This window comes from Mesoplodon densirostris, chromosome 4 (assembly GCF_025265405.1).
Source record: "Mesoplodon densirostris isolate mMesDen1 chromosome 4, mMesDen1 primary haplotype, whole genome shotgun sequence".
Classification (NCBI taxonomy): domain Eukaryota; kingdom Metazoa; phylum Chordata; class Mammalia; order Artiodactyla; family Ziphiidae; genus Mesoplodon; species Mesoplodon densirostris.
In genome coordinates, this window is record NC_082664.1 from 113,548,778 (window position 1) to 113,575,943 (window position 27,166).

Below are 27,166 nucleotides of genomic sequence, written 5' to 3' on the forward strand. Positions count from 1 at the left end.
TCGGAATACTCCAAAACGCTGGGGAATCCACAGCCCTCAGGCCACTCAGAAAGAGCAACAGTCAATCCACTCTTGCAGCCATTTGGACCGTCTGAGGAAAACCTCATATCCAATGGCACATCATAGGGTGCGTGAAAGCCTACCTTACTGAGTTCTGACCAACGCACAAACACCTGACGAGACCTGCTTTCCAACCGTGGGTGTAACATATAGATGGACCCAAAAATCCTGCAACCTAGTAGAATATGTAATGTGCACTTGGGGGCACTCCCATCATTTTTAGGAGCAAGGAAACCTCCTATGGGCGGGCCGACCTGCGACTGGCTACAGGCAAGATGCAGCCCGGCACCTCTCAAGGGGCTAACGAAATTCGGCCCAACTGCCAATTGATGCCAACTATGCCAAATCACTTTGCGAGGACCCATGGGAATGCCCACCACAGAAAGTGGTGGGCTTCAGTAACCAAGACCCACGTTCAAACCCCACTGCGCAAACTAGGCTAGCTTCCCAGGCATGTGTTGCCAGCATCCAGCCACCAGGTTTGGCGGCCATGAACCCGGAGGAAACACTCAAATTCTTGACAGTGTTGTCCTACGTGCCCTCCTCCTGCCCACCGGGTAAGTCGAACCTACTGGAAGCCACAGGCATCATTCAAGCACGGGGTCACTGTATACCAGGGATGGCAGACCGCAAACACGACTGCTTTGATGACACTGACCATACCCCATGCATCCTGGCACTTCTTCACTGACAGAGTGACACTACCGAGAACCTCCCAGAGATCAAAGGCACTCTCCCCGAGGACCACAGACCGATTTCCAATGGAAGAACTCTGCTTCGCGAGGGGACCTGCAAGCTTCAAAGGGCACAGTGGCTGTCCACGGCAGTGCACCTGGCATCGGAACACTGAACGCATCTCTGCTCCACCAACGGACTGCTCCAGATAAACCACTAGCTATCCAAAACTCCTGCGTGCCACAAGGGCTGGCCGCATCATGCCCTCTCGGAGAAACACTTTCGCTTTGCACATTCCCAAACAAGGAAACAAAGTGGCCAAAGGGCATGTTCGCATAACCCAAATACCCCCAAGGTGAGCGGCACAGACGCTTCAACATGTCCAACTTCTCGGCGTCCCGCAAGACACCCTTTGGGCGACATTCCTCCGGCAACGGGATCACAACTCTACGCAGGTTAAGTACGTAACCGCATCCTCATGTACTGCCAAAGCCATCCCCTTCGTGGGCAGCTGATGCCAGCACATCACGAACAGGACGCATTCTTGGGAAGACGTGGCCAGCTCCTGCAACCCAATCATGACAGCCCATCCCACGACATCACACCGGACATGTCCTCATGATGCCTTGCCATCTTCTGCAGGCCAGCAGCCACCACGCAGGCTTCAATGCAGCACTCGGTCCTAACCCCACTCCACGATGACCCACTTAGTGCCAAAACTCTGTCGGGATCTGCAGTGGAGTAGCCGACATGGGCAATACCTAGCCCTAATCCATCAGCTCCCTTCCGTTGAAGACCAACCGCAGCCCACACCCACCCACTGCTCCATCCCCACCGGGCACTAAAGAACTTCAGCGCGCCAAAACAAATGACAGGGAGGGACACAGGCCTGGCCTGAGGCTCCAGACTCCAACCAGGGATGCTTCCTCATTTTGGCTTCCAGAAATAGCCCCCGAAGCTGCATGGACAAACGTGATCCTGGCCAAAGCACACCTTTCCAAGCTGCAAGCTTACTGGGCCTACACCGGCACGCACTCCGACTCTCAAGAGCAGCAGGAGAGACTTCCCCTTCGCATGCCCTCAACGGTCTTTCAGCAGGGACCTAATGTGCGTAGATGACCCAGCTTATGGGCAGACACAGTGGACCCCCAGATAGGAGCACCTCGAATTCTGGAACCCTGGTGTGTGTTTGCATGCAGGTCAGAAGGGGACGCTGGCCCTCACTCCTCACTCTCCCCTACCCCCGAGAGATGAAACGTGCTGGACCTCAGATTCGATGAGGAGACGGTAGAGTGTTCTCACTCATTTTGTTCAGATTTTCCAAGGAATGCATACAAGGGTGTCACCATCGATCCAAGCACAGGCTGGGACGCTGCAGAACACAACCGGGCATGCCGTGGGGGTGTGAAGAGGAGAGATGACCTCGGAGTACTCCAAAACGCTGGGGAATCCACAGCCCTCAGGCCACTCAGAAAGAGCAACAGTCAATCCACTCTTGCAGCCATTTGGACCGTCTGAGGAAAACCTCATATCCAATGGCACATCATAGGGTGGGTGAAAGCCTACCTTCCTGAGTTAGCCAGAGCCACGCGTAGCAACATGCCCCCGTGTCATTTTTCCACTTTTCCTTAGCACCTGCAGTCATCAGCCAACGCGTAGGTCTTCTTCTCTTTGCCGACGGCCAGCCTTGTCCAGCATCTGCACCTGAGAACTGGACATAAATCAGGTATGCTTCAGAATTGGACCGGTGTACTCAGAGATCATGATTCATGAGAATTTTTACCTGGGCTTGAGCTCGGACCCTGCCTCCCAAGGACGTCTACCTTTACAGAGAACTCAATGTTTGTCTGACAGCACGACTGCAGTAAGTAAGGCGTGTACATTGGCCAGTACGTGAGAGGGTATATTTTTGTTTTCACGCATGTGCGCGTGTGTGACTGTTACTGCACACGACGACGTGCTTGTGGGCTTCTTTGTGTGCCTCTGAATCCGCATCTTGCTCTCTGTGTGTCCCTGTGGCCCTCTCCTGAGACCTCGAACCATAAAAGCCAGAGTTTATACACAGCGTCCTGGATTTGGACCCCCCACTGAATGGAGAAAGACGTCTTCAAGCTTCAACAGACTGAATGTGAACTTTGAAACCCAGGGGGGTTTCAAATGGGCCAAGGACTTCAACTATTCCACAGCCAAGCCTTCTGACCAACGCACAAACACCTGACGAGACCTGCTTTCCAACCGTGGGTGTAACATATAGATGGACCCAGAAATCCTGCAACCTAGTAGAATATGTAATGTGCACTTGGGGGCACTCCCATCATTTTTAGGAGCAAGGAAACCTCCTATGGGCGGGCCGACCTGCGACTGGCTACAGGCAAGATGCAGCCCGGCACCTCTCAAGGGGCTAACGAAATTCGGCCCAACTGCCAATTGTTGCCAACTATGCCTAATCACTTTGCGAGGACCCATGGGAATGCCCACCACAGGAAGTGGTGGGCTTCAGTAACCAAGACCCACGTTCAAACCCCACTGCGGAAACTAGGCTAGCTTCCCAGGCACGTGTTGCCAGCATCCAGCCACCAGGTTTGGCGGCCCTGAACCCGGAGGAAACACTCAAATTCTTGACAGTGTTGTCCTAGGTGCCCTCCTCCTGCCCACCGGGTAAGACGAACCTACTGGAAGCCACAGACATCATTTAAACTCGGGGTCACTGTATACCAGGGATGGCAGAGCGCAAACACGACTGCTTTGATGACACTGACCATACCCCATGCATCCTGGCACTTCTTCACTGACAGAGTGACACTACCGAGAACCTCACAGAGATCAAAGGCACTCTCCCCGAGGACCACAGACCGATTTCCAATGGAAGAACTCTGCTTCGCGAGGGGACCTGCAAGCTTCAAAGGGCACAGTGGCTGTCCACGGCAGTGCACCTGGCATCGGAACACTGAACGCATCTCTGCTCCGCCAACGGACTGCTCCAGATAAACCACTAGCTATCCAAAACTCCTGCGTGCCACAAGGGCTGGCCGCATCATGCCCTCTCGGAGAAACACTTTCGCTTTGCACATTCCCAAACAAGGAAACAAAGTGGCCAAAGGGCATGTTCGCATAACCCAAATACCCCCAAGATGAGCGGCACAGACGCTTCAACATGTCCAACTTCTCGGCATCCTGCAAGACACCCTTTGGGCGACATTCCTCCGGCAACGGGATCACAACTCTACGCAGGTTAAGTACGTAACCACTTCCCCATGTACTGCCAAAGCCATCCCCTTCGTGGGCAGCTGATACCAGCACATCACGAACAGGACGCATTCTTGGGAAGACGTGGCCAGCTCCTGCAACCCAATCATGACAGCCCATCCCACGACATCACACAGGACATGTCCTCATGATGCCTTGCCATCTTCTGCAGGCCAGCAGCCACCACGCAGGCTTCAATGCAGCACTCGGTCCTAACCCCACTCCACGATGACCCACTTAGTGCCAAAACTCTGTCAGGAGCTGCAGTGGAGTAGCCAACATGGGCAATACCTAGCCCTAATCCATCAGCTCCCTTCCGTTGAAGACCAACCCCAGCCCACACCCACCCACTGCTCCATCCCCACCGGGCACTAAAGAACTTCAACGCGCCAAAACAAATGACAGAGAGGGACACCTGCCTGGCCTGAGGCTCCAGGCTCCAACCAGGGATGCTTCCTCATTTTGGCTTCCAGAAATAGCCCCCGAAGCTGCATGCACAAACGTGATCCTGGCCAAAGCACACCTTTCCAAGCTGCAAGCTTACTGGGCCTACACCAGCACACACTCCGACTCTGAAGACCAGCAGGAGAGCCTTCCCCCTCGCATGCCCTCAATGGTCTTTCAGCAGGGACCTAATATGCGTAGATGACCCAGCTTATGGGCAGACACAGTGGACCCCCAGAGAGGAGCACCTCGAATTCTGGAACCCTGGTGTGTGTTTGCATGCAGGTCAGAAGGGGACGCTGGCCCTCACTCCTCACTCTCCCCTACCCCCGAGAGACGAAACGTGCTGGACCTCAGATTCGATGAGGAGACGGTAGAGTGTTCTCACTCATTTTGTTCAGATTTTCCAAGGAATGCATACAAGGGTGTCATCATTGATCCAAGCACAGGCTAGGACGCTACAGAACACAACCGGGCATGCAGTGGGGGTCTGAAGAGGAGAGATGACCTCGGAGTACTCCAAAACCCTGGGGAATCCACAGCCCTCAGGCCACTCAGAAAGAGCAACAGTCAATCCACTCTTGCAGCCACTGGGACCGTCTGAGGAAAACCTCATATCCAATGGCACATCATCGGGTGGGTGAAAGCCTACCTTCCTGAGTTAGCCAGAGCCACGCGTAGCAACATGCCCCCGTGTCATTTTTCCACTTTTCCTTAGCACCTGCAGTCATCAGCCAACGCGTAGATCTTCTTCTCTTTGCCGACGGCCAGCCTTGTCCAGCAGCTGCACCTGAGAACTGGACATAAATCAGGCAGGCTTCAGAATTGGACCGGTGTACTCAGAGATCATGATTCATGAGAATTTTTACCTGGGCTTGAGCTCAGACCCTGCCTCCCAAGGACGTCTACCTTTACAGAGAACTCAATGTTTGTCTGACAGCACGACTGCAGGAAGTAAGGCATGTACGTTGCCCGGTACGTGAGAGGGAATATTTTTGTTTTCACGCATGTGCGCGTGTGTGACTGTTACTGCACACGACGACGCGCTTGCGGGCTTCTTTGTGTGCCTCTGAATCCGCATCTTGCTCTCTGTGTGTCCCTGTGGCCCTCTCCTGAGACCTCGAACCATAAAAGCCAGAGTTTATACACAGCGTCCTGGATTTGGACACCCCCACTGAATGGAAAAAGACCTCTTCAAGCTTCAACAGACTGAATGTGAACTTTGAAACCCAGGGGGCTTTGAAATAGGCCAAGGACTTCCACTCTTCCACAGCCAAGCCTTCTGGCCAACGCACAAACACCTGACGAGACCTGTTTTCCGACCGTGGGTGTAACATATAGATGGACCCAGAAATCCTGCAACCTAGTAGAATATGTAATGTGCACTTGGGGGCACTCCCATCATTTTTAGGAGCAAGGAAACCTCCTATGGGCGGGCCGACCTGCGACTGGCTACAGGCAAGATGCAGCCCGGCACCTCTCAAGGGGCTAACGAAATTCGGCCCAACTGCCAATTGATGCCAACTATGCCAAATCACTTTGCGAGGACCCATGGGAATGCCCACCACAGAAAGTGGTGGGCTTCAGTAACCAAGACCCACGTTCAAACCCCACTGCGCAAACTAGGCTAGCTTCCCAGGCATGTGTTGCCAGCATCCAGCCACCAGTTTTGGCGGCCATGAACCCGGAGGAAACACTCAAATTCTTGACAGTGTTGTCCTACGTGCCCTCCTCCTGCCCACCGGGTAAGTCGAACCTACTGGAAGCCACAGGCATCATTCAAGCACGGGGTCACTGTATACCAGGGATGGCAGACCGCAAACACGACTGCTTTGATGACACTGACCATACCCCATGCATCCTGGCACTTCTTCACTGACAGAGTGACACTACCGAGAACCTCCCAGAGATCAAAGGCACTCTCCCCGAGGACCACAGACCGATTTCCAATGGAAGAACTCTGCTTCGCGAGGGGACCTGCAAGCTTCAAAGGGCACAGTGGCTGTCCACGGCAGTGCACCTGGCATCGGAACACTGAACGCATCTCTGCTCCACCAACGGACTGCTCCAGATAAACCACTAGCTATCCAAAACTCCTGCGTGCCACAAGGGCTGGCCGCATCATGCCCTCTCGGAGAAACACTTTCGCTTTGCACATTCCCAAACAAGGAAACAAAGTGGCCAAAGGGCATGTTCGCATAACCCAAATACCCCCAAGGTGAGCGGCACAGACGCTTCAACATGTCCAACTTCTCGGCGTCCCGCAAGACACCCTTTGGGCGACATTCCTCCGGCAACGGGATCACAACTCTACGCAGGTTAAGTACGTAACCGCATCCTCATGTACTGCCAAAGCCATCCCCTTCGTGGGCAGCTGATGCCAGCACATCACGAACAGGACGCATTCTTGGGAAGACGTGGCCAGCTCCTGCAACCCAATCATGACAGCCCATCCCACGACATCACACCGGACATGTCCTCATGATGCCTTGCCATCTTCTGCAGGCCAGCAGCCACCACGCAGGCTTCAATGCAGCACTCGGTCCTAACCCCACTCCACGATGACCCACTTAGTGCCAAAACTCTGTCGGGATCTGCAGTGGAGTAGCCGACATGGGCAATACCTAGCCCTAATCCATCAGCTCCCTTCCGTTGAAGACCAACCGCAGCCCACACCCACCCACTGCTCCATCCCCACCGGGCACTAAAGAACTTCAGCGCGCCAAAACAAATGACAGGGAGGGACACAGGCCTGGCCTGAGGCTCCAGACTCCAACCAGGGATGCTTCCTCATTTTGGCTTCCAGAAATAGCCCCCGAAGCTGCATGGACAAACGTGATCCTGGCCAAAGCACACCTTTCCAAGCTGCAAGCTTACTGGGCCTACACCGGCACGCACTCCGACTCTCAAGAGCAGCAGGAGAGACTTCCCCTTCGCATGCCCTCAACGGTCTTTCAGCAGGGACCTAATGTGCGTAGATGACCCAGCTTATGGGCAGACACAGTGGACCCCCAGATAGGAGCACCTCGAATTCTGGAACCCTGGTGTGTGTTTGCATGCAGGTCAGAAGGGGACGCTGGCCCTCACTCCTCACTCTCCCCTACCCCCGAGAGATGAAACGTGCTGGACCTCAGATTCGATGAGGAGACGGTAGAGTGTTCTCACTCATTTTGTTCAGATTTTCCAAGGAATGCATACAAGGGTGTCACCATCGATCCAAGCACAGGCTGGGACGCTGCAGAACACAACCGGGCATGCCGTGGGGGTCTGAAGAGGAGAGATGACCTCGGAGTACTCCAAAACGCTGGGGAATCCACAGCCCTCAGGCCACTCAGAAAGAGCAACAGTCAATCCACTCTTGCAGCCATTTGGACCGTCTGAGGAAAACCTCATATCCAATGGCACATCATAGGGTGGGTGAAAGCCTACCTTCCTGAGTTAGCCAGAGCCACGCGTAGCAACATGCCCCCGTGTCATTTTTCCACTTTTCCTTAGCACCTGCAGTCATCAGCCAACGCGTAGGTCTTCTTCTCTTTGCCGACGGCCAGCCTTGTCCAGCATCTGCACCTGAGAACTGGACATAAATCAGGTATGCTTCAGAATTGGACCGGTGTACTCAGAGATCATGATTCATGAGAATTTTTACCTGGGCTTGAGCTCGGACCCTGCCTCCCAAGGACGTCTACCTTTACAGAGAACTCAATGTTTGTCTGACAGCACGACTGCAGTAAGTAAGGCGTGTACATTGGCCAGTACGTGAGAGGGTATATTTTTGTTTTCACGCATGTGCGCGTGTGTGACTGTTACTGCACACGACGACGTTCTTGTGGGCTTCTTTGTGTGCCTCTGAATCCGCATCTTGCTCTCTGTGTGTCCCTGTGGCCCTCTCCTGAGACCTCGAACCATAAAAGCCAGAGTTTATACACAGCGTCCTGGATTTGGACCCCCCACTGAATGGAGAAAGACGTCTTCAAGCTTCAACAGACTGAATGTGAACTTTGAAACCCAGGGGGGTTTCAAATGGGCCAAGGACTTCAACTATTCCACAGCCAAGCCTTCTGACCAACGCACAAACACCTGACGAGACCTGCTTTCCAACCGTGGGTGTAACATATAGATGGACCCAGAAATCCTGCAACCTAGTAGAATATGTAATGTGCACTTGGGGGCACTCCCATCATTTTTAGGAGCAAGGAAACCTCCTATGGGCGGGCCGACCTGCGACTGGCTACAGGCAAGATGCAGCCCGGCACCTCTCAAGGGGCTAACGAAATTCGGCCCAACTGCCAATTGTTGCCAACTATGCCTAATCACTTTGCGAGGACCCATGGGAATGCCCACCACAGGAAGTGGTGGGCTTCAGTAACCAAGACCCACGTTCAAACCCCACTGCGGAAACTAGGCTAGCTTCCCAGGCACGTGTTGCCAGCATCCAGCCACCAGGTTTGGCGGCCCTGAACCCGGAGGAAACACTCAAATTCTTGACAGTGTTGTCCTAGGTGCCCTCCTCCTGCCCACCGGGTAAGACGAACCTACTGGAAGCCACAGACATCATTTAAACTCGGGGTCACTGTATACCAGGGATGGCAGAGCGCAAACACGACTGCTTTGATGACACTGACCATACCCCATGCATCCTGGCACTTCTTCACTGACAGAGTGACACTACCGAGAACCTCACAGAGATCAAAGGCACTCTCCCCGAGGACCACAGACCGATTTCCAATGGAAGAACTCTGCTTCGCGAGGGGACCTGCAAGCTTCAAAGGGCACAGTGGCTGTCCACGGCAGTGCACCTGGCATCGGAACACTGAACGCATCTCTGCTCCGCCAACGGACTGCTCCAGATAAACCACTAGCTATCCAAAACTCCTGCGTGCCACAAGGGCTGGCCGCATCATGCCCTCTCGGAGAAACACTTTCGCTTTGCACATTCCCAAACAAGGAAACAAAGTGGCCAAAGGGCATGTTCGCATAACCCAAATACCCCCAAGATGAGCGGCACAGACGCTTCAACATGTCCAACTTCTCGGCGTCCTGCAAGACACCCTTTGGGCGACATTCCTCCGGCAACGGGATCACAACTCTACGCAGGTTAAGTACGTAACCACTTCCCCATGTACTGCCAAAGCCATCCCCTTCGTGGGCAGCTGATACCAGCACATCACGAACAGGACGCATTCTTGGGAAGACGTGGCCAGCTCCTGCAACCCAATCATGACAGCCCATCCCACGACATCACACAGGACATGTCCTCATGATGCCTTGCCATCTTCTGCAGGCCAGCAGCCACCACGCAGGCTTCAATGCAGCACTCGGTCCTAACCCCACTCCACGATGACCCACTTAGTGCCAAAACTCTGTCAGGAGCTGCAGTGGAGTAGCCAACATGGGCAATACCTAGCCCTAATCCATCAGCTCCCTTCCGTTGAAGACCAACCCCAGCCCACACCCACCCACTGCTCCATCCCCACCGGGCACTAAAGAACTTCAACGCGCCAAAACAAATGACAGAGAGGGACACCTGCCTGGCCTGAGGCTCCAGGCTCCAACCAGGGATGCTTCCTCATTTTGGCTTCCAGAAATAGCCCCCGAAGCTGCATGCACAAACGTGATCCTGGCCAAAGCACACCTTTCCAAGCTGCAAGCTTACTGGGCCTACACCAGCACACACTCCGACTCTGAAGACCAGCAGGAGAGCCTTCCCCCTCGCATGCCCTCAATGGTCTTTCAGCAGGGACCTAATATGCGTAGATGACCCAGCTTATGGGCAGACACAGTGGACCCCCAGAGAGGAGCACCTCGAATTCTGGAACCCTGGTGTGTGTTTGCATGCAGGTCAGAAGGGGACGCTGGCCCTCACTCCTCACTCTCCCCTACCCCCGAGAGACGAAACGTGCTGGACCTCAGATTCGATGAGGAGACGGTAGAGTGTTCTCACTCATTTTGTTCAGATTTTCCAAGGAATGCATACAAGGGTGTCATCATTGATCCAAGCACAGGCTAGGACGCTACAGAACACAACCGGGCATGCAGTGGGGGTCTGAAGAGGAGAGATGACCTCGGAGTACTCCAAAACCCTGGGGAATCCACAGCCCTCAGGCCACTCAGAAAGAGCAACAGTCAGTCCACTCTTGCAGCCACTGGGACCGTCTGAGGAAAACCTCATATCCAATGGCACATCATCGGGTGGGTGAAAGCCTACCTTCCTGAGTTAGCCAGAGCCACGCGTAGCAACATGCCCCCGTGTCATTTTTCCACTTTTCCTTAGCACCTGCAGTCATCAGCCAACGCGTAGATCTTCTTCTCTTTGCCGACGGCCAGCCTTGTCCAGCAGCTGCACCTGAGAACTGGACATAAATCAGGCAGGCTTCAGAATTGGACCGGTGTACTCAGAGATCATGATTCATGAGAATTTTTACCTGGGCTTGAGCTCAGACCCTGCCTCCCAAGGACGTCTACCTTTACAGAGAACTCAAAGTTTGTCTGACAGCACGACTGCAGGAAGTAAGGCATGTACGTTGCCCGGTACGTGAGAGGGAATATTTTTGTTTTCACGCATGTGCGCGTGTGTGACTGTTACTGCACACGACGACGCGCTTGCGGGCTTCTTTGTGTGCCTCTGAATCCGCATCTTGCTCTCTGTGTGTCCCTGTGGCCCTCTCCTGAGACCTCGAACCATAAAAGCCAGAGTTTATACACAGCGTCCTGGATTTGGACACCCCCACTGAATGGAAAAAGACCTCTTCAAGCTTCAACAGACTGAATGTGAACTTTGAAACCCAGGGGGCTTTGAAATAGGCCAAGGACTTCCACTCTTCCACAGCCAAGCCTTCTGGCCAACGCACAAACACCTGACGAGACCTGTTTTCCGACCGTGGGTGTAACATATAGATGGACCCAGAAATCCTGCAACCTAGTAGAATATGTAATGTGCACTTGGGGGCACTCCCATCATTTTTAGGAGCAAGGAAACCTCCTATGGGCGGGCCGACCTGCGACTGGCTACAGGCAAGATGCAGCCCGGCACCTCTCAAGGGGCTAACGAAATTCGGCCCAACTGCCAAATGTTGCCAACTATGACAAATCACTTTGCGAGGACCCATGGGAATGCCCACCACAGGAATTGGTGGGCTTCAGTAACCAAGACTCACGTTCAAACCCCACTGTGGAAACTAGGCTAGCTTCCCAGGCACGTGTTGCCAGCATCCAGCCACCAGGTTTGGCGGCCCTGAACCCGGAGGAAACACTCAAATTCTTAACAGTGTTGTCCTACGTGCCCTCCTCCAGCTCACTGGGTAAGTCGAACCTACTGGAAGCCACAGACATCATTCAAACACTGGTTCACTGTATACCAGGGATGGCAGACCGCTAACACGACTGCTTTGATGACACTGACCATACGCCATGCATCCTGGCACTTCTTCACTGACAGAGTGACACTACCGAGAACCTCCCAGAGATCAAAGGCACTCTCCCTGAGGACCACAGACCGATTTCCAATGGAAGAACTCTGCTTCGCGAGGGGACCTGCAAGCTTCAAAGGGCACAGTGGCTGTCCACGGCAGCGCACCTGGCATCGGAACACTGAACGCATCTCTGCTCCGCCAACGGACTGCTCCAGATAAACCACTAGCTATCCAAAACTCCTGCGTGCCACAATGGCTGGCCGCATCATGCCCTCTCGGAGAAACACTTTCGCTTTGCACATTCCCAAACAAGGAAACAAAGTGGTCAAAGGGCATGTTCGCATAACCCAAATACCCCCAAGGTGAGCGGCAGAGACGGTTCAACATGTCTAACTTCTCGGCGTCCCGCAAGACACCCTTTGCGCGACATTCCTCCGGCAACGGGATCACAGCTCTACGCAGGTTAAGTACGTAAACACATCCTCATGTACTGCCAATGCCATCCCCTTCGTGGGCAGCTGATGCCAGCACATCACGAACAGGACGCATTCTTGGGAAGACGTGGCCAGCTCCTGCAACCCAATCATGACAGCCCATCCCACGACATCACACAGGACATGTCCTCATGATGCCTTGCCATCTTCTGCAGGCCAGCAGCCACCACGCAGGCTTCAATGCAGCACTCGGTCCTAACCCCACTCCACGATGACCCACTTAGTGCCAAAACTCTGTCGGGATCTGCAGTGGAGTAGCCGACATGGGCAATACCTAGCCCTAATCCATCAGCTCCCTTCCGTTGAAGACCAACTGCAGCCCACACCCACCCACTGCTCCATCCCCACCGGGCACTAAAGAACTTCAGCGCGCCAAAACAAATGACAGGGAGGGACACTGGCCTGGCCTGAGGCTCCAGACTCCAACCAGGGATGCTTCCTCATTTTGGCTTCCAGAAATAGCCCCCGAAGCTGCATGCACAAACGTGATCCTGGCCAAAGCAGACCTTTCCAAGCTGCAAGCTTACTGGGCCTACACCAGCACGCACTCCGACTCTGAAGACCAGCAGGAGAGCCTTCCCCCTCGCATGCCCTCAACGGTCCTTCAGCAGGGACCTAATATGCGTAGATGACCCAGCTTATGGGCAGACACAGTGGACCCCCAGATAGGAGCACCTCGAATTCTGGAACCCTGGTGTGTGTTTGCATGCAGGTCAGAAGGGGACGCTGGCCCTCACTCCTCACTCTCCCCTACCCCCGAGAGACGAAACGTGCTGGACCTCAGATTCGATGAGGAGACGGTAGAGTGTTCTCACTCATTTTGTTCAGATTTTCCAAGGAATGCATACAAGGGTGTCACCATCGATCCAAGCACAGGCTGGGACGCTGCAGAACACAACCAGGCATGCCGTGGGGGTCTGAAGAGGAGAGATGACCTCGGAGTACTCCAAAACCCTGGGGAATCCACAGCCCTCAGGTCACTCAGAAAGAGCAACAGTCAGTCCACTCTTGCAGCCACTGGGACGGTCTGAGGAAAACCTCATATCCAATGGCACATCTTAGGGTGGGTGAAAGCCTACCTTCCTGAGTTAGCCAGAGCCACGCATAGAAACAGGCCCCTGTGTCATTTTTCCACTTTTCCTTAGCACCTGCAGTCATCAGCCAACGCGTAGGTCTTCTTGTCTTTGCCGACGGCCAGCCTTGTCCAGCAGCTGCACCTGAGAACTGGAGATAAATCAGGCAGGCTTCAGAATTGGACCGGGGTACTCAGAGATCATGATTCATGAGAATTTTTACCTGGGCTTCAGCTCGGAATCTGCCTCCCAAAGACGTCTACATTTATAGAGAACTCAATGTTTGTCTGACAGCACGACTGCAGGAATTAAGGCATGTACGTTGGCCGGTACGTGAAAGGGTATATTTTTGTTTTCACGCATGTGCGCGGGTGTGATTGTTACTGCACATGAGGACGCGCTTGTGGGCGTCTTTGTGTGCCTCTGAATCCGCATCTTGCTCTCTGTGTGTTCCTGTGGCCCTCTCCTGAGACCTCGAACCATAAAAGCCAGAGTTTATACACAGCGTCCTGGATTTGGACCCCCCGACTGAATGGAGAAAGACCTCTTCAAGCTTCAACAGACTGAATGTGAACTTTGAAACCCAGGGCGTTTTGACATAGGCCACGGACTTCCACTCTTCCACAGCCAAGCCTTCTGACCAACGCACAAACACCTGACGAGACCTGCTTTCCGACCGAGGGTGTAACATAAAGATGGACCCAGAAATCCTGCAACCTAGTAGAATATGTAATGTGCACTTGGGGCCACTCCCATCATTTTTAGGACCAAGGAAACCTCCTATGGGCGGGCCGACCTGCGACTGGCTACAGGGAAGATGCAGGCCGGCACCTCTCAAGGGGCTAACGAAATTCGGCCCAACTGCCAATTGTTGCCAACTATGACAAATCACTTTGCGAGGACCCAGGGGAATGCCCACCACAGGAAGTGGTGGGCTTCAATAACCAAGACCCACGTTCAAACCCCACTGCGGAAACTAGGCTAGCTTCCCAGGCACGTGTTGCCAGCATCCAGACACCAGGTTTGCCGGCCCTGAACCCGGAGGAAACACTCAAATTCTTGACAGTGTTGTCCTACGTGCCCTCCTCCTGCCCACCGGGTAAGTCGAACCTACTGGAAGCCATAGACATCATTCAAACACGGGGTCACTGTATACCAGGTATGGCAGACTGCAAACACGACTGCTTTGATGACACTGACCATACCCCATGCATCCTGGCACTTCTTCACTGACAGAGTGACACTACCGAGAACCTCCCAGAGATCAAAGGCACTCTCCCCGAGGACCACAGACCGATTTCCAATGGAAGAACTCTGCTTCGCGAGGGGACCTGCAAGCTTCAAAGGGCACAGTGGCTGTCCACGGCAGCGCACCTGGCATCGGAACACTAAACGCATCTCTGCTCCGCCAACGCACTGCTCCAGATAAACCACTAGCTATCCAAAACTCCTCCATGCCACAAGGGCTGGCCGCATCATGCCCTCTCGGAGAAACACTTTCGCTTTGCACATTCCAAAACAAGGAAACAAAGTGGCCAAAGGGCATGTTCGCATAACCCAAATACCCCCAAGTTGAGCGGCACAGACGCTTCAACATGTCCAACTTCTCGGCGTCCCGCAAGACACCCTTTGGGCGACATTCCTCCGGCAACGGGATCACAACTCTACGCAGGTTAAGTACGTAACCGCATCCTCATGTACTGCCAAAGCCATCCCCTTCGTGGGCAGCTGATGCCAGCACATCACTAACAGGACGCATTCTTGGGAAGACGTGGCCAGCTCCTGCAACCCAATCATGACAGCCCATCCCACGACATCACACAGGACATGTCCTCATGATGCCTTGCCATCTTCTGCAGGCCAGCAGCCACCACGCAGGCTTCAATGCAGCACTCGGTCCTAACCCCACTCCACGATGACCCACTTAGTGCCAAAACTCTGTCGGGATCTGCAGTGGAGTAGCCGACATGGGCAATACCTAGCCCTAATCCATCAGCTCCCTTCCGTTGAAGACCAACCGCAGCCCACACCCACCCACTGCTCCATCCCCACCGGGCACTAAAGAACTTCAGCGCGCCAAAACAAATGACAGGGAGGGACACAGGCCTGGCCTGAGGCTCCAGACTCCAACCAGGGATGCTTCCTCATTATGGCTTCCAGAAATAGCCCCCGAAGCTGCATGGACAAACGTGATCCTGGCCAAAGCACACCTTTCCAAGCTGCAAGCTTACTGGGACTACACCAGCACGCACTCCGACTCTGAAGACCAGCAGGAGAGCCTTCCCCCACGCATGCCCTCAACGGTCTTTCAGCAGGGACCTAATATGCGTAGATGACCCAGCTTATGGGCAGACACATTGGACCCCCAGATAGGAGCACCTCGAATTCTGGAACCCTGGTGTGTGTTTGCATGCAGGTCAGAAGGGGACGCTGGCCCTCACTCCTCACTCTCCCCTACCCCCGAGAGACGAAACGTGCTGGACCTCAGATTCGATGAGGAGACGGTAGAGTGTTCTCACTCATTTTGTTCAGATTTTCCAAGGAATGCATACAAGGGTGTCACTATCGATCCAAGCACAGGCTGGGACGCTGCAGAACACAACCGGGCATGCCGTGGGGTTGTGAAGAGGAGAGATGACCTCGGAATACTCCAAAACGCTGGGGAATCCACAGCCCTCAGGCCACTCAGAAAGAGCAACAGTCAATCCACTCTTGCAGCCATTTGGACCGTCTGAGGCAAACCTCATATCCAATGGCACATCATAGGGTGCGTGAAAGCCTACCTTACTGAGTTCTGACCAACGCACAAACACCTGACGAGACCTGCTTTCCAACCGTGGGTGTAACATATAGATGGACCCAAAAATCCTGCAACCTAGTAGAATATGTAATGTGCACTTGGGGGCACTCCCATCATTTTTAGGAGCAAGGAAACCTCCTATGGGCGGGCCGACCTGCGACTGGCTACAGGCAAGATGCAGCCCGGCACCTCTCAAGGAGCTAACGAAATTCGGCCCAACTGCCAATTGATGCCAACTATGCCAAATCACTTTGCGAGGACCCATGGGAATGCCCACCACAGAAAGTGGTGGGCTTCAGTAACCAAGACCCACGTTCAAACCCCACTGCGCAAACTAGGCTAGCTTCCCAGGCATGTGTTGCCAGCATCCAGCCACCAGGTTTGGCGGCCGTGAACCCGGAGGAAACACTCAAATTCTTGACAGTGTTGTCCTACGTGCCCTCCTCCTGCCCACCGGGTAAGTCGAACCTACTGGAAGCCACAGGCATCATTCAAGCACGGGGTCACTGTATACCAGGGATGGTAGACCGCAAACACGACTGCTTTGATGACACTGACCATACCCCATGCATCCTGGCACTTCTTCACTGACAGAGTGACACTACCGAGAACCTCCCAGAGATCAAAGGCACTCTCCCCGAGGACCACAGACTGATTTCCAATGGAAGAACTCTGCTTCGCGAGGGGACCTGCAAGCTTCAAAGGGCACAGTGGCTGTCCACGGCAGTGCACCTGGCATCGGAACACTGAACGCATCTCTGCTCCGCCAACGGACTGCTCCAGATAAACCACTAGCTATCCAAAACTCCTGCGTGCCACAAGGGCTGGCCGCATCATGCCCTCTCGGAGAAACACTTTCGCTTTGCACATTCCCAAACAAGGAAACAAAGTGGCCAAAGGGCATGTTCGCATAACCCAAATACCCCCAAGGTGAGCGGCACAGACGCTTCAACATGTCCAACTTCTCGGCGTCCCGCAAGACACCCTTTGGGCGACATTCCTCCGGCAACGGGATCACAACTCTACGCAGGTTAAGTACGTAACCGCATCCTCATGTACTGCCAAAGCCATCCCCTTCGTGGGCAGCTGATGCCAGCACATCACGAACAGGACGCATTCTTGGGAAGACGTGGCCAGCTCCTGCAACCCAATCATGACAGCCCATCCCACGACATCACACCGGACATGTCCTCATGATGCCTTGCCATCTTCTGCAGGCCAGCAGCCACCACGCAGGCTTCAATGCAGCACTCGGTCCTAACCCCACTCCACGATGACCCACTTAGTGCCAAAACTCTGTCGGGATCTGCAGTGGAGTAGCCGACATGGGCAATACCTAGCCCTAATCCATCAGCTCCCTTCCGTTGAAGACCAACCGCAGCCCACACCCACCCACTGCTCCATCCCCACCGGGCACTAAAGAACTTCAGCGCGCCAAAACAAATGACAGGGAGGGACACAGGCCTGGCCTGAGGCTCCAGACTCCAACCAGGGATGCTTCCTCATTTTGGCTTCCAGAAATAGCCCCCGAAGCTGCATGGACAAACGTGATCCTGGCCAAAGCACACCTTTCCAAGCTGCAAGCTTACTGGGCCTACACCGGCACGCACTCCGACTCTCAAGAGCAGCAGGAGAGACTTCCCCTTCGCATGCCCTCAACGGTCTTTCAGCAGGGACCTAATTTGCGTAGATGACCCAGCTTATGGGCAGACACAGTGGACCCCCAGATAGGAGCACCTCGAATTCTGGAACCCTGGTGTGTGTTTGCATGCAGGTCAGAAGGGGACGCTGGCCCTCACTCCTCACTCTCCCCTACCCCCGAGAGATGAAACGTGCTGGACCTCAGATTCGATGAGGAGACGGTAGAGTGTTCTCACTCATTTTGTTCAGATTTTCCAAGGAATGCATACAAGGGTGTCACCATCGATCCAAGCACAGGCTGGGACGCTGCAGAACACAACCGGGCATGCCGTGGGGGTCTGAAGAGGAGAGATGACCTCGGAGTACTCCAAAACGCTGGGGAATCCACAGCCCTCAGGCCACTCAGAAAGAGCAACAGTCAATCCACTCTTGCAGCCATTTGGACCGTCTGAGGAAAACCTCATATCCAATGGCACATCATAGGGTGGGTGAAAGCCTACCTTCCTGAGTTAGCCAGAGCCACGCGTAGCAACATGCCCCCGTGTCATTTTTCCACTTTTCCTTAGCACCTGCAGTCATCAGCCAACGCGTAGGTCTTCTTCTCTTTGCCGACGGCCAGCCTTGTCCAGCATCTGCACCTGAGAACTGGACATAAATCAGGTATGCTTCAGAATTGGACCGGTGTACTCAGAGATCATGATTCATGAGAATTTTTACCTGGGCTTGAGCTCGGACCCTGCCTCCCAAGGACGTCTACCTTTACAGAGAACTCAATGTTTGTCTGACAGCACGACTGCAGTAAGTAAGGCGTGTACATTGGCCAGTACGTGAGAGGGTATATTTTTGTTTTCACGCATGTGCGCGTGTGTGACTGTTACTGCACATGACGACGCGCTTGTGGGCTTCTTTGTGTGCCTCTGAATCCGCATCTTGCTCTCTGTGTGTCCCTGTGGCCCTCTCCTGAGACCTCGAACCATAAAAGCCAGAGTTTATACACAGCGTCCTGGATTTGGACCCCCCCCACTGATTGGAGAAAGACCTCTTCAAGCTTCAAAAGACTGAATGTGAACTTTGAAACCCAGGGGGTTTTAAAATGGGCCAAGGACTTCAACTCTTCCACAGCCAAGCCTTCTCACCAACGCACAAACACCTGACGAGACCTGCTTTCCAACCGTGGGTGTAACATATAGAAGGACCCAGAAATCCTGCAACCTAGTAGAATATGTAATGTGTACTTGGGGAGCACTCCCATCATTTTTAGGAGCAAGGAAACCTCCTATGGGCGGGCCGACCTGCGACTGGCTACAGGCAAGATGCAGCCCGGCACCTCTCAAGGGGCTAACGAAATTCGGCCCAACTGCCAATTGTTGCCAACTATGCCAAATCACTTTGCGAGGACCCATGGGAATGCCCACCACAGGAAGTGGTGGGCTTCAATAACCAAGACCCACGTTCAAACCCCACAGCGCAAACTAGGCTAGCTTCCCAGGCACGTGTTGCCAGCATCCAGCCACCAGGTTTGGCAGCCCTGAACCCGGAGGAAACACTCAAATTCTTGACAGTGTTATCCTACGTGCCCTCCTCCTGCCCACCGGGTAAGTCGAACCTACTGGAAGCCACAGACGTCATTCAAACACGGGGTCACTGTATACAAGGGATGGCAGACTGCAAACACGACTGCTTTGATGACACTGACCATACGCCATGCATCCTGGCATTTCTTCACTGACAGAGTGACACTACCGAGAACGTCACAGAGATCAAAGGCACTCTCCCCGAGGACCACAGACCGATTTCCAATGGAAGAACTCTGCTTCGCGAGGGGACCTGCAAGCTTCAAAGGGCACAGTGGCTGTCCACGGCAGTGCACCTGGCATCGGAACACTGAACGCATCTCTGCTCCACCAACGGACTGCTCCAGATAAACCACTAGCTATCCAAAACTCCTGCGTGCCACAAGGGCTGGCCGCATCATGCCCTCTCGGAGAAACACTTTCGCTTTGCACATTCCCAAACAAGGAAACAAAGTGGCCAAAGGGCATGTTCGCATAACCCAAATACCCCCAAGGTGAGCGGCACAGACGCTTCAACATGTCCAACTTCTCGGCGTCCCGCAAGACACCCTTTGGGCGACATTCCTCCGGCAACGGGATCACAACTCTACGCAGGTTAAGTACGTAACCGCATCCTCATGTACTGCCAAAGCCATCCCCTTCGTGGGCAGCTGATGCCAGCACATCACGAACAGGACGCATTCTTGGGAAGACGTGGCCAGCTCCTGCAACCCAATCATGACAGCCCATACCACGACATCACACCGGAAATTGTCATCATGGTGCCTTGCCATCTTCTGCAGGCCAGGAGCCACCACGCAGGCTTCAATGCAGCACTCGGTCCTAACCCCACTCCACGATGACCCACTTAGTGCCAAAACTCTGTCAGGATCTGCATTGGAGTAGCCGACATGGGCAATACCTAGCCCTAATCCATCAGCTCCCTTCCGTTGAAGACCAACCCCAGCCCACACCCACCCACTGCTCCATCCCCACCGGGCACTAAAGAACTTCAGCGCGCCAAAACAAATGACAGGGAGGGACACAGGCCTGGCCTGAGGCTCCAGACTCCAACCAGGGATGCTTCCTCATTATGGCTTCCAGAAATAGCCCCCGAAGCTGCATGGACAAACGTGATCCTGGCCAAAGCACACCTTTCCAAGCTGCAAGCTTACTGGGACTACACCAGCACGCACTCCGACTCTGAAGACCAGCAGGAGAGCCTTCCCCCTCGCATGCCCTCAACGGTCTTTCAGCAGGGACCTAATATGCGTAGATGACCCAGCTTATGGGCAGACACATTGGACCCCCAGATAGGAGCACCTCGAATTCTGGAACCCTGGTGTGTGTTTGCATGCAGGTCAGAAGGGGACGCTGGCCCTCACTCCTCACTCTCCCCTACCCCCGAGAGACGAAACGTGCTGGACCTCAGATTCGATGAGGAGACGGTAGAGTGTTCTCACTCATTTTGTTCAGATTTTCCAAGGAATGCATACAAGGGTGTCACCATCGATCCAAGCACAGGCTGGGACGCTGCAGAACACAACCGGTCATGCCGTGGGGGTGTGAAGAGGAGAGATGACCTCGGAATACTCCAAAACGCTGGGGAATCCACAGCCCTCAGGCCACTCAGAAAGAGCAACAGTCAATCCACTCTTGCAGCCATTTGGACCGTCTGAGGAAAACCTCATATCCAATGGCACATCATAGGGTGCGTGAAAGCCTACCTTACTGAGTTCTGACCAACGCACAAACACCTGACGAGACCTGCTTTCCAACCGTGGGTGTAACATATAGATGGACCCAGAAATCCTGCAACCTAGTAGAATATGTAATGTGCACTTGGGGGCACTCCCATCATTTTTAGGAGCAAGGAAACCTCCTATGGGCGGGCCGACCTGCGACTGGCTACAGGCAAGATGCAGCCCGGCACCTCTCAAGGGGCTAACGAAATTCGGCCCAACTGCCAATTGATGCCAACTATGCCAAATCACTTTGCGAGGACCCATGGGAATGCCCACCACAGAAAGTGGTGGGCTTCAGTAACCAAGACCCACGTTCAAACCCCACTGCGCAAACTAGGCTAGCTTCCCAGGCATGTGTTGCCAGCATCCAGCCACCAGGTTTGGCGGCCGTGAACCCGGAGGAAACACTCAAATTCTTGACAGTGTTGTCCTACGTGCCCTCCTCCTGCCCACCGGGTAAGTCGAACCTACTGGAAGCCACAGGCATCATTCAAGCACGGGGTCACTGTATACCAGGGATGGCAGACCGCAAACACGACTGCTTTGATGACACTGACCATACCCCATGCATCCTGGCACTTCTTCACTGACAGAGTGACACTACCGAGAACCTCCCAGAGATCAAAGGCACTCTCCCCGAGGACCACAGACCGATTTCCAATGGAAGAACTCTGCTTCGCGAGGGGACCTGCAAGCTTCAAAGGGCACAGTGGCTGTCCACGGCAGTGCACCTGGCATCGGAACACTGAACGCATCTCTGCTCCACCAACGGACTGCTCCAGATAAACCACTAGCTATCCAAAACTCCTGCGTGCCTCAAGGGCTGGCCGCATCATGCCCTCTCGGAGAAACACTTTCGCTTTGCACATTCCCAAACAAGGAAACAAAGTGGCCAAAGGGCATGTTCGCATAAGCCAAATACCCCCAAGGTGAGCGGCACAGACGCTTCAACATGTCCAACTTCTCGGCGTCCCGCAAGACACCCTTTGGGCGACATTCCTCCGGCAACGGGATCACAACTCTACGCAGGTTAAGTACGTAACCGCATCCTCATGTACTGCCAAAGCCATCCCCTTCGTGGGCAGCTGATGCCAGCACATCACGAACAGGACGCATTCTTGGGAAGACGTGGCCAGCTCCTGCAACCCAATCATGACAGCCCATCCCACGACATCACACCGGACATGTCCTCATGATGCCTTGCCATCTTCTGCAGGCCAGCAGCCACCACGCAGGCTTCAATGCAGCACTCGGTCCTAACCCCACTCCACGATGACCCACTTAGTGCCAAAACTCTGTCGGGATCTGCAGTGGAGTAGCCGACATGGGCAATACCTAGCCCTAATCCATCAGCTCCCTTCCGTTGAAGACCAACCGCAGCCCACACCCACCCACTGCTCCATCCCCACCGGGCACTAAAGAACTTCAGCGCGCCAAAACAAATGACAGGGAGGGACACAGGCCTGGCCTGAGGCTCCAGACTCCAACCAGGGATGCTTCCTCATTTTGGCTTCCAGAAATAGCCCCCGAAGCTGCATGGACAAACGTGATCCTGGCCAAAGCACACCTTTCCAAGCTGCAAGCTTACTGGGCCTACACCGGCACGCACTCCGACTCTCAAGAGCAGCAGGAGAGACTTCCCCTTCGCATGCCCTCAACGGTCTTTCAGCAGGGACCTAATGTGCGTAGATGACCCAGCTTATGGGCAGACACAGTGGACCCCCAGATAGGAGCACCTCGAATTCTGGAACCCTGGTGTGTGTTTGCATGCAGGTCAGAAGGGGACGCTGGCCCTCACTCCTCACTCTCCCCTACCCCCGAGAGATGAAACGTGCTGGACCTCAGATTCGATGAGGAGACGGTAGAGTGTTCTCACTCATTTTGTTCAGATTTTCCAAGGAATGCATACAAGGGTGTCACCATCGATCCAAGCACAGGCTGGGACGCTGCAGAACACAACCGGGCATGCCGTGGGGGTCTGAAGAGGAGAGATGACCTCGGAGTACTCCAAAACGCTGGGGAATCCACAGCCCTCAGGCCACTCAGAAAGAGCAACAGTCAATCCACTCTTGCAGCCATTTGGACCGTCTGAGGAAAACCTCATATCCAATGGCACATCATAGGGTGGGTGAAAGCCTACCTTCCTGAGTTAGCCAGAGCCACGCGTAGCAACATGCCCCCGTGTCATTTTTCCACTTTTCCTTAGCACCTGCAGTCATCAGCCAACGCGTAGGTCTTCTTCTCTTTGCCGACGGCCAGCCTTGTCCAGCATCTGCACCTGAGAACTGGACATAAATCAGGTATGCTTCAGAATTGGACCGGTGTACTCAGAGATCATGATTCATGAGAATTTTTACCTGGGCTTGAGCTCGGACCCTGCCTCCCAAGGACGTCTACCTTTACAGAGAACTCAATGTTTGTCTGACAGCACGACTGCAGTAAGTAAGGCGTGTACATTGGCCAGTACGTGAGAGGGTATATTTTTGTTTTCACGCATGTGCGCGTGTGTGACTGTTACTGCACACGACGACGTGCTTGTGGGCTTCTTTGTGTGCCTCTGAATCCGCATCTTGCTCTCTGTGTGTCCCTGTGGCCCTCTCCTGAGACCTCGAACCATAAAAGCCAGAGTTTATACACAGCGTCCTGGATTTGGACCCCCCCCCACTGATTGGAGAAAGACCTCTTCAAGCTTCAAAAGACTGAATGAGAACTTTGAAACCCAGGGGGTTTTAAAATGGGCCAAGGACTTCAACTCTTCCACAGCCAAGCCTTCTCACCAACGCACAAACACCTGACGAGACCTGCTTTCCAACCGTGGGTGTAACATATAGAAGGACCCAGAAATCCTGCAACCTAGTAGAATATGTAATGTGTACTTGGGGAGCACTCCCATCACTTTTAGGAGCAAGGAAACCTCCTATGGGCGGGCCGACCTGCGACTGGCTACAGGCAAGATGCAGCCCGGCACCTCTCAAGGGGCTAACGAAATTCGGCCCAACTGCCAATTGTTGCCAACTATGCCAAATCACTTTGCGAGGACCCATGGGAATGCCCACCACAGGAAGTGGTGGGCTTCAGTAACCAAGAACCACGTTCAAACCCCACTGCGCAAACTAGGCTAGCTTCCCAGGCACGTGTTGCCAGCATCCAGCCACCAGGTTTGGCAGCCCTGAACCCGGAGGAAACACTCAAATTCTTGACAGTGTTATCCTACGTGCCCTCCTCCTGCCCACCGGGTAAGTCGAACCTACTGGAAGCCACAGACGTCATTCAAACACGGGGTCACTGTATACAAGGGATGGCAGACTGCAAACACGACTGCTTTGATGACACTGACCATACGCCATGCATCCTGGCATTTCTTCACTGACAGAGTGACACTACCGAGAACCTCACAGAGATCAAAGGCACTCTCCCCGAGGACCACAGACCGATTTCCAATGGAAGAACTCTGCTTCGCGAGGGGACCTGCAAGCTTCAAAGGGCACAGTGGCTGTCCACGGCAGCGCACCTGGCATCAGAACACTGAACGCATCTCTGCTCCACCAACGGACTGCTCCCGATAAACCACTAGCTATCCAAAACTCCTGCGTGCCACAATGGCTGGCCGCATCATGCCCTCTCGGAGAAACACTTTCGTTTTGCACATTCCCAAACAAGGAAACAAAGTGGCCAAAGGGCATGTTCGCATAAGCCAAATACCCCCAAGGTGAGCGGCACAGACGCTTCAACATGTCTAACTTCTCGGCGTCCCTCAAGACACCCTTTGGGCGATATTCCTCCGGCAACGGGACCACAGCTCTACGCAGGTTAAGTACGTAACCGCATCCTCATGTACTGCCAAAGCCATCCCCTTCGTGGGCAGCTGATGCCAGCACATCACGAACAGGACGCATTCTTGGGAAGACGTGGCCAGCTCCTGCAACCCAATCATGACAGCCCATCCCACGACATCACACAGGACATGTCCTCATGATGCCTTGCCATCTTCTGCAGGCCAGCAGCCACCACGCAGGCTTCAATGCAGCATTCGGTCCTAACCCCACTCCACGATGACCCACTTAGTGCCAAAACTCTGTCGGGATCTGCAGTGGAGTAGCCGACATGGGCAATACCTAGCCCTAATCCATCAGCTCCCTTCCGTTGAAGACCAACCGCAGCCCACACCCACCCACTGCTCCATCCCCACCGGGCACTAAAGAACTTCAGCGCGCCAAAACAAATGACAGGGAGGGACACAGGCCTGGCCTGAGGATCCAGACTCCAACCAGGGATGCTTCCTCATTTTGGCTTCCAGAAATAGCCCCCGAAGCTGCATGGACAAACGTGATCCTGGCCAAAGCACACCTTTCCAAGCTGCAAGCTTACTGGGACTACACCAGCACGCACTCCGACTCTGAAGACCAGCAGGAGAGCCTTCCCCCTCGCATGCCCTCAACGGTCTTTCAGCAGGGACCTAATATGCGTAGATGACCCAGCTTATGGGCAGACACATTGGACCCCCAGATAGGAGCACCTCGAATTCTGGAACCCTGGTGTGTGTTTGCATGCAGGTCAGAAGGGGACGCTGGCCCTCACTCCTCACTCTCCCCTACCCCCGAGAGACGAAACGTGCTGGACCTCAGATTCGATGAGGAGACGGTAGAGTGTTCTCACTCATTTTGTTCAGATTTTCCAAGGAATGCATACAAGGGTGTCACCATCGATCCAAGCACAGGCTGGGACGCTGCAGAACACAACCGGGCATGCCGTGGGGGTGTGAAGAGGAGAGATGACCTCGGAATACTCCAAAACGCTGGGGAATCCACAGCCCTCAGGCCACTCAGAAAGAGCAACAGTCAATCCACTCTTGCAGCCATTTGGACCGTCTGAGGAAAACCTCATATCCAATGGCACATCATAGGGTGCGTGAAAGCCTACCTTACTGATTTCTGACCAACGCACAAACACCTGACGAGACCTGCTTTCCAACCGTGGGTGTAACATATAGATGGACCCAGAAATCCTGCAACCTAGTAGAATATGTAATGTGCACTTGGGGGCACTCCCATCATTTTTAGGAGCAAGGAAACCTCCTATGGGCGGGCCGACCTGCGACTGGCTACAGGCAAGATGCAGCCCGGCACCTCTCAAGGGGCTAACGAAATTCGGCCCAACTGCCAATTGATGCCAACTATGCCAAATCACTTTGCGAGGACCCATGGGAATGCCCACCACAGAAAGTGGTGGGCTTCAGTAACCAAGAACCACGTTCAAACCCCACTGCGCAAACTAGGCTAGCTTCCCAGGCATGTGTTGCCAGCATCCAGCCACCAGGTTTGGCGGCCATGAACCCGGAGGAAACACTCAAATTCTTGACAGTGTTGTCCTACGTGCCCTCCTCCTGCCCACTGGGTAAGTCGAACCTACTGGAAGCCACAGGCATCATTCAAGCACGGGGTCACTCTATACCAGGGATGGCAGACCGCAAACACGACTGCTTTGATGACACTGACCATACCCCATGCATCCTGGCACTTCTTCACTGACAGAGTGACACTACCGAGAACCTCCCAGAGATCAAAGGCACTCTCCCCGAGGACCACAGACCGATTTCCAATGGAAGAACTCTGCTTCGCGAGGGGACCTGCAAGCTTCAAAGGGCACAGTGGCTGTCCACGGCAGTGCACCTGGCATCGGAACACTGAACGCATCTCTGCTCCACCAACGGACTGCTCCAGATAAACCACTAGCTATCCAAAACTCCTGCGTGCCACAAGGGCTGGCCGCATCATGCCCTCTCGGAGAAACACTTTCGCTTTGCACATTCCCAAACAAGGAAACAAAGTGGCCAAAGGGCATGTTCGCATAACCCAAATACCCCCAAGGTGAGCGGCACAGACGCTTCAACATGTCCAACTTCTCGGCGTCCCGCAAGACACCCTTTGGGCGACATTCCTCCGGCAACGGGATCACAACTCTACGCAGGTTAAGTACGTAACCGCATCCTCATGTACTGCCAAAGCCATCCCCTTCGTGGGCAGCTG

General features: G+C 54.1%; 10 non-coding genes across 10 annotated transcripts; all 10 read right to left on the minus strand.

Annotated features, from left to right (window-relative positions):
- Window positions 1-1,997: 1,997 nt before the first annotated feature.
- Window positions 1,998-2,090, minus strand: LOC132490156 (small nucleolar RNA SNORD116). The gene has a single exon (XR_009532515.1). It is a non-coding gene; the product is annotated as a small nucleolar RNA SNORD116 (small nucleolar RNA).
- A 2,683-nt stretch (window positions 2,091-4,773) lies between these two features.
- On the minus strand, window positions 4,774-4,866 carry LOC132490114 (small nucleolar RNA SNORD116). The gene has a single exon (XR_009532474.1). It is a non-coding gene; the product is annotated as a small nucleolar RNA SNORD116 (small nucleolar RNA).
- Window positions 4,867-7,550: 2,684 nt separating this feature from the next.
- On the minus strand, window positions 7,551-7,643 carry LOC132490157 (small nucleolar RNA SNORD116). The gene has a single exon (XR_009532516.1). It is a non-coding gene; the product is annotated as a small nucleolar RNA SNORD116 (small nucleolar RNA).
- A 2,683-nt stretch (window positions 7,644-10,326) lies between these two features.
- On the minus strand, window positions 10,327-10,419 carry LOC132490115 (small nucleolar RNA SNORD116). Its single transcript, XR_009532475.1, has one exon. It is a non-coding gene; the product is annotated as a small nucleolar RNA SNORD116 (small nucleolar RNA).
- A 2,684-nt stretch (window positions 10,420-13,103) lies between these two features.
- LOC132490158 (small nucleolar RNA SNORD116) lies at window positions 13,104-13,196 on the minus strand. The gene has a single exon (XR_009532517.1). It is a non-coding gene; the product is annotated as a small nucleolar RNA SNORD116 (small nucleolar RNA).
- Window positions 13,197-15,880: 2,684 nt separating this feature from the next.
- LOC132489506 (small nucleolar RNA SNORD116) lies at window positions 15,881-15,973 on the minus strand. The gene has a single exon (XR_009531916.1). It is a non-coding gene; the product is annotated as a small nucleolar RNA SNORD116 (small nucleolar RNA).
- A 2,065-nt stretch (window positions 15,974-18,038) lies between these two features.
- Window positions 18,039-18,131, minus strand: LOC132490159 (small nucleolar RNA SNORD116). The gene has a single exon (XR_009532518.1). It is a non-coding gene; the product is annotated as a small nucleolar RNA SNORD116 (small nucleolar RNA).
- Window positions 18,132-20,818: 2,687 nt separating this feature from the next.
- LOC132490160 (small nucleolar RNA SNORD116) lies at window positions 20,819-20,911 on the minus strand. Its single transcript, XR_009532519.1, has one exon. It is a non-coding gene; the product is annotated as a small nucleolar RNA SNORD116 (small nucleolar RNA).
- Window positions 20,912-22,976: 2,065 nt separating this feature from the next.
- Window positions 22,977-23,069, minus strand: LOC132490161 (small nucleolar RNA SNORD116). Its single transcript, XR_009532520.1, has one exon. It is a non-coding gene; the product is annotated as a small nucleolar RNA SNORD116 (small nucleolar RNA).
- A 2,687-nt stretch (window positions 23,070-25,756) lies between these two features.
- LOC132490162 (small nucleolar RNA SNORD116) lies at window positions 25,757-25,849 on the minus strand. Its single transcript, XR_009532521.1, has one exon. It is a non-coding gene; the product is annotated as a small nucleolar RNA SNORD116 (small nucleolar RNA).
- Between the last annotated feature and the right edge of the window lie 1,317 nt (window positions 25,850-27,166).